Source organism: Oncorhynchus keta, unplaced genomic scaffold (assembly GCF_023373465.1).
Source record: "Oncorhynchus keta strain PuntledgeMale-10-30-2019 unplaced genomic scaffold, Oket_V2 Un_contig_1279_pilon_pilon, whole genome shotgun sequence".
In the NCBI taxonomy this organism is placed as follows: Eukaryota; Metazoa; Chordata; class Actinopteri; order Salmoniformes; family Salmonidae; genus Oncorhynchus; species Oncorhynchus keta.
Genome location: NW_026277997.1, coordinates 53,379 through 69,358, shown reverse-complemented (window position 1 = coordinate 69,358; position 15,980 = coordinate 53,379). Strand labels below are relative to the sequence as shown.

Below are 15,980 nucleotides of genomic sequence, written 5' to 3'. Positions count from 1 at the left end.
CACCACTTAGCTAAGCTTTGATAAAACTGACGTTTGTAGCTAGCTACTGGAAGTTAGCTACACGGGTCGTTTTCAAAATGTGACTTTAGCCGCTAGAAAGCAAAATAGGATGATGATTGATGCCCGAAACGTAATTGTGTTTATTATCAGCAGTGATCGATTGTAAATGACGCTATTTCGGACACGCCCTGTCACGTGTTCCTGAATGTAACACCGCACCCGGATGTAGTGGGGGACTAAGCTAAGGATCATGTTGCTTGCCCGGTTTTGTATCTCAACAATCGAATATTATATGTTGACGATTATGTGATTTATAGCTAGATAGATTACTTTTGGTGCAGATTGCAAGCGTGGCTCATTTTAACCTGTGCGCTCGGGTCATTTTGGTAAGTCCTAGGCATGTTCCTAGCTCAGCAAAGATGTAGCTAGCTAGCTAACTAGCTGACCATATGAGATCAATACAAGTACATCCAGTTCTGTACCGGTGTCATTGTCAAAAGTTGTCACCGAAGGTTGCAAATTCATGGAATTTTGTTCGAATACATATGTTCCTAATACTATTATTTGTCTGATATGTGCACCGCACTGTAACAAGTTGCAATGTTGTTAGCGAGCTACAATAACATTACAATGTTAGCTAGCTACAATAACATTACAATGTTAGCTAGCTACAATAACATTACAATGTTAGCTAGCTACAATAACATTACAATGTTAGCTAGCTACAATAACATTACAATGTTAGCTAGCTACAATAACATTACAATGTTAGCCAGCTACAATAACATTACAATGTTGTTAGCTAGCTACAATAACATTACAATGTTAGCTAGCTACAATAACATTACAATGTTAGCCAGCTACAATAACATTACAATGTTGTTAGCTAGCTACAATAACATATACAATGTTGTTAGCTAGCTACAATAACATTACAATGTTAGCTAGCTACAATAACATTACAATGTTAGCTAGCTACAATAACATTACAATGTTAGCTAGCTACAATAACATTACAATGTTAGCCAGCTACAATAACATTACAATGTTAGCTACCTACAATAACATATACAATGTTGTTAGCTAGCTACAATAACATTACAATGTTAGCCAGCTACAATAACATTACAATGTTAGCTAGCTACAATAACATATACAATGTTGTTAGCTAGCTACAATAACATTACAATGTTAGCCAGCTACAATAACATTACAATGTTAGCCAGCTACAATAACATATACAATGTTGTTAGCTAGCTACAATAACATATACAATGTTGTTAGCTAGCTACAATAACGTTATAAAGTTGTTAGCTAGCTACAATAACATATACAATGTTGTCAGCTTCGTTTCAAAGCTCAGGCAAAGGAACATACAGTATTATTCAGGTTCCCTGAATCAGGGCAGTGAAATGTGTTCTATAAGATCATAAGTGTGTGTTTCACTTTTTGACCATGCGAGTTCTCATTTAGATACAACATTTACATTTACATTTAAGTCATTTAGCAGACGCTCTTATCCAGAGCGACTTACAAATTGGTGCATACACTTTATGACATCCAGTGGAACAGCCACTTTACAATAGTACATCTAAATCTTTTAAGGGGGGGGGGGGGGGAGAAGGATTACTTATCCTATCCTAGGTACAACAGAGGAGCCTACCTATGTTACTTACCTTAACTGAATTTCATATTCCATTCTATATTCATAATATTGCATTTATATATATAACCTGGAAAAACTACATTCCCAACCGTTCCTTTGCAGGTGAGGAAGCCTATAAATCAGCACTACTGCAGGAGGAACCTGGGAGGCTGGAGAGACCCTGAACTGACACCCCAGCCCTGTCCCAAGCCATCGTTGATCTTCCACGCCTCCATGTCCCGGGTGTAGGTTAAACCCTGAAGTCCCACCCCTGTGACATCCCAGGGTCACCTCTCCAGCCTCAGCACCAGCCTCAGCCCCTCTGACGACCTACCATGCCCCTGATCGTGGATGCTGTGTGGGCCGTGTGGAGCATCGGGGCCGGGGTCTATGACTACTTCCACACCAGTGCGATGGAGGAACGCATCGGCAACCTGGAGAGCGTCCTCACCATCCACCAGTGTGTCATAGCAGCTCTGTCCGCAGGCCTCGTCCTCCTCATGACCTACATACTGTGGAGAAAACACTGAAGCCATGGTTGTTTCCCTCTAGGTACAGATCCTGGATCATTTCCCCCTCCCTCAATCCTATCTGTAACCAGTAGTGGGGGAAAATACTAAACTGACCCAAGATCAGCATCTAGGGGCAACTTCACCCTACTCTAGCGGAGATGGGAGATGAGACGGTCCTAAATACTCCAGACCTAAGGACTGCATTACGGATAGCATCGGCTACTCACCAGACGAACAGCCAGTCCCAAATCACTCCCTAACCCTCCCCTATTGTCTTATGTCATATCATGCGATGACTGTCAGTTTAGGGGCGGGGCATCGTGTAGGAGTGACGCCACCTAGCATAAGATAAGGACCTTGGCACTAACCCTTGGGTGTTGGCAGATCTGAAGGGTCTTGATAGGTATAAGCAGTGTAACACTGGATCATCACTTTACTACTGGAGCTCAACAGACAGTCCTCAACCCCTCCCTAGTCCTTCCCCTCGGCCCTGACCCTCAAATGAACGGTCTGGATAGGTATGACAACTGGGTAGGTATAGGATTCTGTTTCATCAAAGCACTACTATTGGAAGACGAGCTCAAGAGACCACGAGGAGTTGCTTGTGGAAGCTTCCTGGTGGACAGTAGCCCTGGTATACAGTGCAAAGGCTCTATCAGAGCTGGTTGGAGTAGAGTCATCCTCCAGGTCTCGTTCGTCTCTCTGCCGTTACTTGGAACGGGATTGAGAGGAAGTCTGGGAGCTGAGGGTAGCTGGAGAGGGGTTCTTCAATCTGAGAGCCCGAGTGCAGTGTTGACTGTAGCCTGGTCCCCAGATCTGTTTGTGCTATTGTGTCAACTCCTTGCCATGCCAAACATGGAATTGACATGAAAGCACCAACAGATCTGGGACCAGTCTATCATGACTGGCTGTGATCAGAAAACACTGTATTTTGCTACTGTGTGGATACTGATGTCTAGCCTGGTCCCTGATCTGTTTGTGCTGTCATGCCAACAATGACCATAATGACCGTAGGAGTGGGCAAGACCATACAAACAGATCTAGGACCAGGCTAACTCAGGTTTAAATGAAACAAGTGGCCTACCATCCATTGAATGTGATTGATTCATTCTGGTCCTGTTATATTGCCGAAAGGGATTTGTGAAACATGGCTTCTGTCCATGTCACTGTAGAATAAAGCCAACATAATAATGACACTGTTGGGACTAAACATTTTAAACCGCCTTTTCTTAAAAAGGTGTTTATCTTTCTCTTACATGGAAGATATCAGACAGTTTAAGCCTAGTCCTTAGAATAAAAAGCCTGGTCAATGGAGAATCTCCGTTAAGTTAATTTTTGTATTTTTTTTTTAGCCCAGGACTAGACTTAAACTGTCTGAAGTCTTCCATCTAAGAGAAAGATAAACACCTTTTTTTTTTTTAAAGTTACTGTCGAGGTTAAACATTGTTACACGTTTCCATGACGATGACACCTTTTTAACGGTTTTCTCTGTATTTGTACGTCATAACATCTCCTTTTTAAAATCATGCTTTTATCATTGTTGGATCTGTTCCCTGTCTACCTGGTTCACTGTTATCATGTCTGTCGGCCATTGTTGTCGACTGAAGTGCTACTGTGCGTATTTTGCTGAATCACTACCTGGTTGTTGGTTTCTATGTGAACAAACGGTATTTAATGTCAGGTTAATAAATAATGTGATTAACTCTGCACTATTCTTTCCTCCTTAATGTATGTGAAGTATTTGTTTATCATGTACAAACTATGATTTATAATTCCTTTGAAAGTTGGGTGCCATGCCAGTGTTCACAGCTGGTTGTCATGACGTCACTGAGATATGGTCCTGTAGGTTGTAACTACAACCTTGTTCCAGGAGAACCAGATCCCTATGGGACCTGGTCAAAAGTAGTGCACTACATAAGGAATAGGGTGCTATTTGTAATGGAGCCATGGACTCAGGAATGTCCACAGATAAATATGGTCCATCCAGGTCAAAGATTCTTCTTCTCTTGATTCGTATCAGGGATTGAGAATGTCAGGAAGAGATTGCTTCTTCCTTCCAGAGCAACTGTAGACTTGCCCAGGATTGCTGCTTCCATGGTGCCTGCCCCCTGAATATGTCATCAGACCAAGTTGCTGAATAAAAACATCTGTCTTTCTCTCTCATTATACCAGGCTATTTGCTCAGACGGGCCAATTCCCGTCCTCATTATGTTTGTGGGTCAGTCCATTCTTATTAGTACCATACTCTTCACTTCCACATGTCTGATATATACTCTGTTTATTAGGTACACCCATTAAGAACCGGGTCGGACCACCCGTTGCCTCCAGAACAGCCCAAATTATTCAGGGCATGGATTCTACAAGGTGTGGCATTCAAACGTTGCTCAATTAGGATCAAGGGATCTATAGTGCGCCAGGAAAACATTCCCCACACCATTACACCACCAGCCTGTACCGTTGACACTCACGCTGCTTACGCCCAATCCTGACTCTGCCGTCAACAGGAACTGGGATTCAATTGGACCAGGGAATGGTTTTCCACTCCTCAATTGTCCAGTGTTGGTGATCGCGTGCTCACTGGAGACACTTCCTTGTTTTGAGCTGATAGGGGTGAATTCGGTGTGGTCGTCTGCTGCGATAGCCAATCCGTGACAAGGACCCGTGCTGCGATAGCCAATCCGTGACAAGGACCCGTGCTGCGATAGCCAATCCGTGACAAGGACCCGTGCTGCGATAGCCAATCCGACAAGGACCCGTGCTGCGATAGCCAATCCGTGACAAGGACCCGTGCTGCGATAGCCAATCCGCGACAAGGACCCGTGCTGCGATAGCCAATCCGTGACAAGGACCCGTGCTGCGATAGCCAATCCGACAAGGACCCGTGCTGCGATAGCCAATCCGTGACAAGGACCCGTGCTGCGATAGCCAATCCGCGACAAGGACCCGTGCTGCGATAGCCAATCCGTGACAAGGACCCGTGCTGCGATAGCCAATCCGCGACAAGGACCCGTGCTGCGATAGCCAATCCGTGACAAGGACCCGTGCTGCGATAGCCAATCCGCGACAAGGACCCGTGCTGCGATAGCCAATCCGTGACAAGGACCCGTGCTGCGATAGCCAATCCGCGACAAGGACCCGTGCTGCGATAGCCAATCCGTGACAAGGACCCGTGCTGCGATAGCCAATCCGTGACAAGGACCCGTTCTGAACACCACTGTTGCACTGTGCTGTTATTTGTCTGTTTGTGGCCTGTCTTTATTTGTCTGTTTGTGGCCTGTGCTGTTATTTGTCTGTTTGTGGCCTGTCTTTTAGCTTGCACCATTCTTGCCGTTCTTCTTCGACCCTCCCTCATCAACAAGCTGTTTTCTCCCACAGGACCCACTGCTGATTGGATGCTTGTTGATTTGTCACACCATTCTCTGTAAAACCCCTAGACACTGTCGTGCGTGGAAACACCCAGGAACAGAGGGAAAGAGTGCAGTGGGAATCACAAGAATCGTGACATCCAAAGAGTGGTGTTCTGAACTCGGTTCAGGGTGTCATCTTCGGGATTTGATGGAAGCTGAGGTCAGATACCTAAAAGAGAAGAGAAGAGCAGGTGGGGTTAGTTTTCTGTCACCTGACCAGAACAATTAATGGAGAAAGGGAAAAGAGTCTTGGTTCTTATTACATTTTTTTTTTACAAAGAACACCTCCCTACCACAGGAGGTTGGTGGCACCTTTAATTGGGGAGGACGGGCCCTGGTCAAAAGTAGCATGGACCCCAGGAGGTTGGTGGCAGCTTTAATTGGGGAGGACGGGCCCTGGTCAAAAGTAGCATGGACCACAGGAGGTTGGTGGCAGATTTAATTGGGGAGGACGGGCCCTGGTCAAAAGTAGCATGGACCACAGGAGGTTGGTGGCAGATTTAATTGGGAAGGACGGGCAAAGGTCAGGGCTGTGATTGTGGTGGAGATCATGATCCAGAGTTCTTGAAGTGCCCTGTAACAGGGCGAAGGAAGTTGAACTGGACGAAGGTCAGGACGGTCCATCAGATCTCCTATGCGGATGCAACCAAAATAGTTGAGGAAGCAAGTGACAGTGTTGAAGGTATGATACGCAGATGCAACACAGCCCGCGGGTCAAGCAAGACAACAGTGTGTTAAAAAGGTGGGTTTTATAGCATTTATTACAACTGTTATTAATTGTACGGCACAAAGTATCAAATAAATCTAAGAAGTTGAACATCATTGTGGCTGCAGCTGAAAAATATCTGAGACTTCAATGGAAGATGTGCCATTTTTTTTGCCCCCCTCACACCGACAATGTTTCTATTTTTGTGATCTTTTTGTTTTCATCCCGCACAGTAGGTGGCGGCAATACACTTTTTGAGTGTAGTCTGCCCCAAAACATATAAAGAAAAGATGTAGCGCGTGTGCGTCACTAGTTACCACAGCCACAAGGTAAGAAGGTCCGCCTACTCGACCAATCAGATGTGTGAATGTGATGACGTGGAAGCCGGCTTACGCTTCGTGGGAAACGACCAATCAGGTGAGGGAGTGTGATGACTTGTTTGCCGACCGGCTCGCAGGGGCAGAAAAGAGACCGGTATTTCTTTTATCCAGTGATCCATCAATTATTTGATTATTTATTAGCTATAATAAAAACCAACCGTTCTAACTGCAAAGTGGTAATCCGATGTCTTATTCAAACTCAGCAAGTTTATCAGGATGTTTGCCTTCAGCTGCATCGTTTTTAAAATGGCACGTGGACCAACACATTGATATAGCTTTAATTTTAGATCTTTATTTTCAGAATCCACAAGTAAAACGTTCACAGTTTCACAGAAATGTTCACATAAATTTCAATGTTAGAAATTGTCTGATTTAAGATGAAAATGTCTACCCTGTTACTTTATTTAACGTAGCATTGCAATCCATATTTTTGGTATTTTGTACCAGTTTCCAAAGGCATGGTCTTCAAGCTATGGAATATGGTCAAAACATCTTCATTCAAATAATAAATGAATGGACTACTTACATGGCACTTTTCTCACCACACAAACCCCACTTACAACCTCTTTAATTGATTTGATTGGCCCATCCACCCCAGTCTTCTTCAGAGGACAAAGGTAACTTTATACATTATTCATACACTTCAGATACATGGCACTTTTATACAAAGTATTACATGATAGGAATACAGTTTGATATACACATCACACATAACATGGTTCTCATCCATAAAGCCGTGGGATGTAGTGGTGCTGCAGCAGCCCCATGGGAATAATGGAAAAATACACATGTTGGGAGAAAATAAATATCTACAAAAGTAGTGCACAGGGCCTTTACTAGTCCTTTACAGAGCCTTTACTAGTCCTTTACAGAGCCTTTACAGAGCCTTTACTAGTCCTTTACAGAGCCTTTACAGAGCCTTTACTAGTCCTTTACAGGGCCTTTACTAGTCCTTTACAGAGCCTTTACTAGTCCTTTACAGAGCCTTTACTAGTCCTTTACAGTCCTTTACTAGTCCTTTACAGAGCCTTTACTAGTCCTTTACTAGTCCTTTACAGAGCCTTTACTAGTCCTTTACAGGGCCTTTACTAGTCCTTTACAGAGCCTTTACTAGTCCTTTACAGAGCCTTTACTAGTCCTTTACAGAGCCTTTACTAGTCCTTTACAGGAGCCTTTACTAGTCCTTTACAGAGCCTTTACTAGTCCTTTACTAGTCCTTTACAGAGCCTTTACTAGTCCTTTACAGAGCCTTTACTAGTCCTTTACAGAGCCTTTACTAGTCCTTTACTAGTCCTTTACAGGGCCTTTACTAGTCCTTTACAGAGCCTTTACTAGTCCTTTACAGAGCCTTTACTAGTCCTTTACAGAGCCTTTACTAGTCCTTTACAGAGCCTTTACTAGTCCTTTACAGAGCCTTTACTAGTCCTTTACAGAGCCTTTACTAGTCCTTTACAGAGCCTTTACTAGTCCTTTACAGAGCCTTTACTAGTCCTTTACAGAGCCTTTACTAGTCCTTTACAGAGCCTTTACTAGTCCTTTACAGAGCCTTTACAGAGCCTTTACTAGTCCTTTACAGGGCCTTTACTAGTCCTTTACAGGACCTTTATTAGTCCTTTACTAGTTCTTTACAGGGCCTTTCCTAGTCCTTTACGGAGCCTTTACTAGTCCTTTACAGAGCCTTTACAGAGCCTTTACAGGGCCTTTACTAGTCCTTTACAGAGCCTTTACAGAGCCTTTACTAGTCCTTTACAGAGCCTTTACAGGGCCTTTAGTCCTTTACAGAGCCTTTACTTTACTAGTCCTTTACAGAGCCTTTACTTTACAGGCCTTTACTAGTCCTTTACAGAGCAGAGCCTTTACAGAGCCTTTACTAGTCCTTTACAGAGCCTTTACAGGGAGCCTTTACTAGTCCTTTACAGGGCCTTTACTAGTCCTTTACAGAGCCTTTATTAGTCCTTTACAGAGCCTTTACTAGTCCAGAGCCTTTACAGAGCCTTTACTAGTCCTTTACTAGTCCTTTACAGAGCCTTTACTAGTCCTTTACAGAGCCTTTACTAGTCCTTTACAGAGCCTTTACTAGTCCTTTACAGAGCCTTTACTAGTCCTTTACAGAGCCTTTACTAGTCCTTTACAGAGCCTTTACTAGTTCTTTACAGAGCCTTTACTAGTCCTTTACAGAGCCTTTACTAGTCCTTTACAGAGCCTTTACTAGTCCTTTACAGAGCCTTTACTAGTCCTTTACAGAGCCTTTACTAGTCCTTTACAGTTCCTTTACTAGTCCTTTACAGGACCTTTATAAGTCCTTTACCAGTTCTTTACTAGTCCTTTACAGGACCTTTATTAGTTCTTTACTAGTCATTTACTAGTCCTTTACAGGGCCTTTATTAGTTCTTTACTAGTCATTTACTAGTCCTTTACAGGACCTTTATTAGTCCTTTACTAGTTCTTTACAGTGCCTTTGATTTTCCCATGATGTCAAGCAAAGAGGCACTGAGTTTGAAGGTAGGCCTTGAAATACATCCACAGGTACACCTCCAATTGACTCAAATGATGTCAATTAGCCTATCAAAAGCTTCTAAAGCTATGACATAATTTTCTGGAATTTTCCAAGCTGTTTAAAGGCCCAGTCAACTTAGTGTATGTAAACTTCTGACCCACTGGAATTGTGATACAGTGAATTATAAGTGAAATAATCTGTCTGTAAACAATTGTTGGAAAATGTACTTGTGTCATGCACAAAGTAGACGTCCTAACCGACTTGCCAAAACTATAGTTTGTTAACACAAAATTTGTGGAGTGGTTTAAAAACAAGTTTTAATGACTCCAACCTAAGTGAATGTAAACTTCCGACTTCAACTGTATATAGAAGCTCAGCGTAATGTATTGGGTAGACCACCTCCCAGTAATGTATTGGGTAGACCATCTCAGAGTAATGTATTGGGTAGACCACCTCAGAGTAATGTATTGGGTAGACCACCTCAGAGTAATGTACTGGGTAGACCACCTCAGGGTAATGTATTGGGTAGACCACCTCAGAGTAATGTATTGGGTAGACCACCTCAGAGTAATGTATTGGGTAGACCACCTCAGAGTAATGTATTGGGTAGACCAACTAGAGTAATGTATTGGATAGACCACCTAGAGTAATGTATTGGATAGACCACCTCAGAGTAATGTATTGGGTAGACCACCTCAGAGTAATGTATTGGGTAGACCACCTCAGAGTAATGTATTGGGTAGACCACCTCAGAGTAATGTATTGGGTAGACCACCTCAGGGTAATGTATTGGGTAGACCACCTCAGAGTAATGTATTGGGTAGACCACCTCAGAGTAATGTATTGGGTAGACCACCTCAGAGTAATGTATTGGGTAGACCACCTCAGAGTAATGTATTGGGTAGACCACCTCAGAGTAATGTATTGGGTAGACCACCTCAGAGTAATGTATTGGGTAGACCACCTCAGAGTAATGTATTGGGTAGACCACCTCAGAGTAATGTATTGTGGTAGGGAGGCGACCACCTCAGAGTAATGTATTGGGTAGACCACCTCCCAGTAATGTATTGGGTAGACCACCTAGAGTAATGTATTGGGTAGACCACCTCAGAGTAATGTATTGGGTAGACCACCTCAGAGTAATGTATTGGGTAGACCACCTCAGAGTAATGTATTGGGTAGACCACCTCAGAGTAATGTATTGGGTAGACCACCTCAGAGTAATGTATTGGGTGACCACCTCCCAGTAATGTATTGGGTAGACCACCGCAGAGTAATGTATTGGGTACCACCTCAGAGTAATGTATTGGGTATGACCACCTCAGAGTAATGTATTGGGTAGACCACCTCCCAGTAATGTATTGGGTAGACCACCTCAGAGTAATGTATTGGGTAGACCACCTCCCAGAACCTAATGTATTGGGTAGACCACCTCAGATAAGAACGTGTATTGGGTAGACCACCTCAGAGTAATGTATTGGGTAGACCACCTCAGAGTAATGTATTGGAATAGACCACCTCAGAGTAATGTATTGGGTAGACCACCTCAGAGTAATGTATTGGGTAGACCACCTCAGAGTAATGTACTGCCAGACACCTCAGAGTAATGTATTGGGTAGACCACCTCAGGTAATGTATTGGGTAGACCACCTCAGTAATGTATTGGGTAGACCACCTCAGAGTAATGTATTGGGTAGACCACCTCAGAGTAATGTATTGGGTAGACCACCTCAGAGTAATGTATTGGGTAGACCACCTCAGAGTAATGTATTGGGTAGACCACCTGATGAGAGACCGCCAATGTATTGGGTAGACCACCTCCCACCTCAGTAATGTATTGGGTGACCACCTCAGAGTAATGTATTGGAGTAGACCACCTCATGGTAATGTATTGGGTAGACCACCTCAGAGTAATGTATTGGGTAGACCACCTCAGAGTAATGTATATGGGTAGACCACCTCAGAGTAATGTATTGAAGGTAGACCACCTCAGAGTAATGTATTGGGTGACCACCTCAGAGTAATGTATTGGGTAGACCACCTCAGAGTAATGTATTGGGTAGACCACCTCAGAGTAATGTAGGACCACGCTCCCAGTTTTGGGTAGACCACCTCAGAGTAATGTATTGGGTAGACCACCTCAGAGTAATGTATTGGGTGACCACCTCAGGGTAATGTATTAGGTTTTTTCAGAGGTATTGCAGACCACCTCAGAGTAATGTATTGGGTAGACCACCTCAGAGTAATGTATTGGGTATGACCACCTCAGAGTAATGTATTGGGTAGACCACCTAGAGTAATGTATTGGGAGTAGACCACCTCAGAGTAATGTATTGGGTAGACCACCTAGAGTAATGTATTGGGCCGACCACCTCAGAGTAATGTATTGGGAGACCACCTGGAGAGTAATGAGAAAGAGGTAGACCACCTCAGAGTAATGTATTGCAGACCACCTCAGAGTAATGTATTGGGTAGACCACCTCAGAGTAATGTATTGTAGACCACCTCAGAGTAATGTATTGGGTAGACCACCTCAGAGAATGTATTGGGTAGACCAGGTAATGTATTGGGTAGACCACCTCAGAGTAATGTATTGCAGATGCTTGGAACCTCAGAGTAATGTATTGGGTAGACCACCTCAGAGAATGTATTGGGTAGAAAACCTCAGAGTAATGTATTGGAGTAGACCACCTCAGAGTAATGTATTGGGTAGACCACCTCAGAGTAATGTATTGGGTAGACCACCTGAGTAATGTAGAGACCACCTAAATGTATTGGGTAGACCACCTCAGAGGATAGATGTAATGGGGAGTCACCACCTCAGAGTAATGTATTGGGGGTAGACCACCTCAGAGTAATGTATTGATAGACCACCTCAGAGTAATGTATTGGGTAGACCACCTCAGAGTAATGTATTGGGTAGAGTAATGTATTGAGAGACCACCTCAGAGTAATGTATTGGGTAGACCACCTCAGGGTAATGTATTGGGGTAGACCACCTCAGAGTAATGTATTGGGTAGACCACCTCAGAGTAATGTATTGGGTAGACCACCATCAGAGTAATGTATTGGGTAACCACCTCAGAGTAATGTATTGGGGGGACCACCTCAGAGTAATGTATTGGGTAGACCACCTCAGAGTAATGTATTGGGTAGACCACCTCAGAGTAATGAGTCACCTCAGGTAATGTATTGGGTAGACCACCTCAGAGTAATGTATTGGGTAGACCACCTCCCAGTAATGTATTGGGTAGACCACCTCAGAGTAATGTATTGGGTAGACCACCTCAGAGTAATGTATTGGAGACCACCTCAGAGTAATGTATTGGGTAGACCACCTCAGAGTAATGTATTGGGTAGACCACCTCAGAGAGAATAATGTATTGGGTAGACCACCTCAGAGTAATGTATTGGGGTGACCACCTCAGAGTAATGTATTGGGTAGACCACCTAGAGTAATGTATTGGGTAGACCACCTCAGAGTAATGTATTGGGTAGACCACCTCAGGGTAATGTATTGGGTTGACCACCTCAGAGTAATGTATTGGGTAGACCACCTCAGAGTAATGTATTGGGTAGACCACCTCAGAGTAATGTATTGGGTAGACCACCTCAGAGTAATGTATTGGGTAGACCACCTCAGAGTAATGTATTGGGTAGACCACCTCAGGGTAATGTATTGGGTAGACCACCTCAGAGTAATGTATTGGGTAGACCACCTCAGAGTAATGTATTGGGTAGACCACCTCAGAGTAATGTATTCAGGGTAATGTATTGGGTAGACCACCTCAGAGTAATGTATTGGGTAGACCACCTCAGAGTAATGTATTGGGTAGACCACCTCAGAGTAATGTATTGGGTAGACCACCTCAGAGTAATGTATTGGGTAGACCACCTCAGAGTAATGTATTGGGTAGACCACCTCAGAGTAATGTATTGGGTAGACCACCTCAGAGTAATGTATTGGGTAGACCACCTCAGAGTAATGTATTGGGTAGACCACCTCAGAGTAATGTATTGGGTAGACCACCTCAGAGTAATGTATTGGGTAGACCACCTCAGAGTAATGTATTGGGTAGACCACCTCAGAGTAATGTATTGGGTAGACCACCTCAGAGTAATGTATTAGGTAGACCACCTCAGAGTAATGTATTAGGTAGACCACCTCAGAGTAATGTATTGGGTAGACCACCTCAGAGTAATGTACTGGGTAGACCACCTCAGGGTAATGTATTGGGTAGACCACCTCAGAGTAATGTATTGGGTAGACCACCTCAGGGTAATGTATTGGGTAGACCACCTCAGAGTAATGTATTGGGTAGACCACCTCAGAGTAATGTATTGGGTAGACCACCTCAGAGTAATGTATTGGGTAGACCACCTCAGAGTAATGTATTGGGTAGACCACCTCAGAGTAATGTATTGGGTAGACCACCTCAGAGTAATGTATTGGGTAGACCACCTCAGAGTAATGTATTGGGTAGACCACCTCAGAGTAATGTATTGGGTAGACCACCTCAGAGTAATGTATTGGGTAGACCACCTCAGAGTAATGTATTGCAGACCACCTCAGAGTAATGTATTGGGTAGACCACCTCAGAGTAATGTATTGGTAATGTAGACCACCTCAGAGTAATGTATTGGGTAGACCACCTCAGAGTAATGTATTGGGTAGACCACCTCAGAGTAATGTATTGGGTAGACCACCTCAGAGTAATGTATTGGGTAGACCACCTCAGAGTAATGTATTGGGTAGACCACCTCAGGTAATGTATTGGGTAGACCACCTCAGAGTAATGTATTGGGTAGACCACCTCAGAGTAATGTATTGGGTAGACCACCTCAGAGTAATGTATTGGGTAGACCACCTCCCAGTAATGTATTGGGTAGACCACCTCAGAGTAATGTATTGGGTAGACCACCTCAGAGTAATGTATTGGGTGACCACCTCAGAGTAATGTATTGGGTAGACCACCTCAGAGTAATGTATTGGGTAGACCACCTCAGAGTAATGTATTGGGTAGACCACCTCAGAGTAATGTATTGGTATTGTAGACCACCTCAGAGTAATGTATTGGGTAGACCACCTCAGAGTAATGTATTGGGTAGACCACCTCAGAGTAATGTATTGGGTAGACCACCTCAGAGTAATGTATTGGGTAGACCACCTCAGAGTAATGTATTGGGTAGACCACCTCAGAGTAATGTATTGGGTAGACCACCTCAGAGTAATGTATTGGGTAGACCACCTCAGAGTAATGTATTGGGTAGACCACCTCAGAGTAATGTATTGGGTAGACCACCTCAGAGTAATGTATTGGGTAGACCACCTCAGGGTAATGTATTGGGTAGACCACCTCAGAGTAATGTATTGGGTAGACCACCTCAGAGTAATGTATTGGGTAGACCACCTCAGAGTAATGTATTGGGTAGACCACCTCAGAGTAATGTATTGGGTAGACCACCTCAGAGTAATGACCACCTCAGAGTAATGTATTGGGTAGACCACCTCAGAGTAATGTATTGGGTAGACCACCTCAGAGTAATGTATTGGGTAGACCACCTCAGAGTAATGTATTGGGTAGACCACCTCAGAGTAATGTATTGGGTAGACCACCTCAGAGTAATGTATTGGGTAGACCACCTCAGAGTAATGTATTGGGTAGACCACCTCAGAGTAATGTATTGGGTAGACCACCTCAGAGTAATGTATTGGGTAGACCACCTCAGAGTAATGTATTGGGTAGACCACCTCAGAGTAATGTATTGGGTAGACCACCTCAGAGTAATGTATTGGGTAGACCACCTCAGAGTAATGTATTGGGTAGACCACCTCAGAGTAATGTATTGGGTAGACCACCTCAGAGTAATGTATTGGTAATGTAGACCACCTCAGAGTAATGTATTGGGTAGACCACCTCAGAGTAATGTATTGGGTAGACCACCTCAGAGTAATGTATTGGGTAGACCACCTCAGAGTAATGTATTGGGTAGACCACCTCAGAGTAATGTATTGGGTAGACCACCTCAGAGTAATGTATTGGGTAGACCACCTCAGAGTAATGTATTGGGTAGACCACCTCAGAGTAATGTATTGGGTAGACCACCTCAGAGTAATGTATTGGGTAGACCACCTCAGAATGTAATCAGAGTAATGTATTGGGTAGACCACCTCAGAGTAATGTATTGGGTAGACCACCAATGTTTCGGCATCACTGTTCCTTCTTGAAAGGCAACACCATTGAATGGGAGACGTTTGCTCTCTCAACTGCGTTGTTTTCCTGCCAACGGCTGTGCATCTGTTGAAGGTACGATATATTACTATTACAATGAAAGGCTTGTAGGCATAGACACAGGAAGTAGGGGTGCTGGGGCTGCTGCAGCACCACCTGAAAAATCACAATTTAAAAAAAGTATTCATATCAAATAAATTGTGCTCTGGGCCTTTATTACTCCTGTGTGAATCGGAGACAAATACTCCTCAAAAACACCAATCTCCACTGGACAACTTACAATGTAGACAGGAGTTTTTCCATGTAGCATCACCTGAACAGCAGCTCCGCAGGTGGAGTCGGGGGTCTCAGGGACCGTAACCAGGGAATCCCAGCCAAGGCATATTATTTAGAAAATCGTTTTATGTGACAACACACTTTCAGCACATTGTTGTTCAAACTATTATTTGTATTTGGTTAAGTATAAGCTTCAACCTAAATAATGCCATAGAATCACTGTTTTTAATAGCAACAAAAAAAGGATTCACCGCAAAAAAGGGAAGCATGATGGAAGGTACAAACTGTACGGTAATTGATAGGAGGCTCCTCATGTTTTTCCCC

The 15,980-nt window shown here is 43.7% G+C and overlaps 2 long non-coding RNA genes across 3 annotated transcripts; one reads left to right on the top strand and one right to left on the bottom strand.

Moving 5' to 3' along the window:
- The first annotated feature begins 224 nt into the window (after positions 1–224).
- LOC127918024 (uncharacterized) lies at positions 225–3,494 on the top strand. Its single transcript, XR_008098481.1, has 2 exons — positions 225–386; positions 1,769–3,494. It is a non-coding gene; the product is annotated as an uncharacterized LOC127918024 (long non-coding RNA).
- Positions 3,495–9,666: 6,172 nt separating this feature from the next.
- LOC127918016 (uncharacterized) lies at positions 9,667–15,749 on the bottom strand. Of its 2 annotated transcripts, XR_008098362.1 has the most exons (4): positions 15,661–15,749; positions 15,320–15,446; positions 13,286–13,339; positions 9,667–9,949 (listed from the first exon to the last, which is right to left on the bottom strand). It is a non-coding gene; the product is annotated as an uncharacterized LOC127918016 (long non-coding RNA). The 2 variants fall into 2 exon arrangements; XR_008098361.1 differs by lacking the exons at positions 9,667–9,949; positions 15,661–15,749 and adding an exon at positions 12,692–12,839 and having other exon boundaries at positions 15,320–15,589.
- Positions 15,750–15,980: the final 231 nt, after the last annotated feature.